This window comes from Palaemon carinicauda, chromosome 25 (genome assembly GCF_036898095.1).
Source record: "Palaemon carinicauda isolate YSFRI2023 chromosome 25, ASM3689809v2, whole genome shotgun sequence".
NCBI lineage: Eukaryota > Metazoa > Arthropoda > Malacostraca > Decapoda > Palaemonidae > Palaemon > Palaemon carinicauda.
Window position 1 is genome coordinate 22,165,532 of NC_090749.1, and position 988 is coordinate 22,166,519.

Genomic DNA, 988 nt, shown 5'->3' on the forward strand with positions numbered 1-988 from the left:
TCTCTCTCTCTCTCTCTCTCTCTCTCTCTCTCTCTCTCTCTCTCTCTCTCTCTCTCTCAATATAACGGAATTGCCACTGTAAAAGAGGAAGAAAATAATCTATAATTACTATAGTTTTTCACAATTTTCTATCTTTTCTTTCTTCCTCTAAATCCAATATTAAAATTCTGAGACAGCTTTCGTGAATATAACTTTTTTTATGGAATCTTAAAACAGAATAGAAGAGCAGATCTTCCTGTTTCACCTGAAACAGTTAGAAATAGATCAAAGGTCATTATAGAATAAGAAGGATTAAAAGTGCAACATTTATTAACATATAGACTTAGATAAAGGGATGCTATAGAATTAGATTTCATTTAGTCTCCCTCGAAAGCCAAGACAGAAACGAAAGAAAACTGTGTTGCCAGTTCTTCTATTTTCTGTAAAATCTATAGAAAATTACTTAAATTGATCTTCATGATAGTCAACGAAAATAAAGTTTTCACCTTTGTATTCTATCATTCAGTTTCTTTACTTATTAAATACTGATGAAGCAGGAAAGGCTTCCTCCAATATCAGTGAACGTTCACTTAGTATTTCGCAAATTCCTGACGAGTGTGATCATATGGAAAATATTCTATCATCATAATGATATATTCTCGAAAATTTGGGCTATTTAACGTTTTAAGAATTATTTTTTTGTGTTTATTATTATTTTTGATAAATTTTGATGAAAATAATTGTATCATCTGGAAGATTCAGTGGAACTTTACATAAATAGTTATAGGATAAGAAATCAGAATTTTAAAAAGAGGAGGATCAAGTTGCTTGATTTTGAGTGTATTGTGTGGTTGTGTCCGGGACAGAATTCTAGATACTATTATTGAATACCCTCTTGACTGAAGGGTTGACAAAACATTGATTCTAAACGTGAGAGCTCAGTTCTCTCACGTATTGGTCAAGTCAAAGATGTTAAATATATTAACTTTCCGGAGTATATACTCGTAAT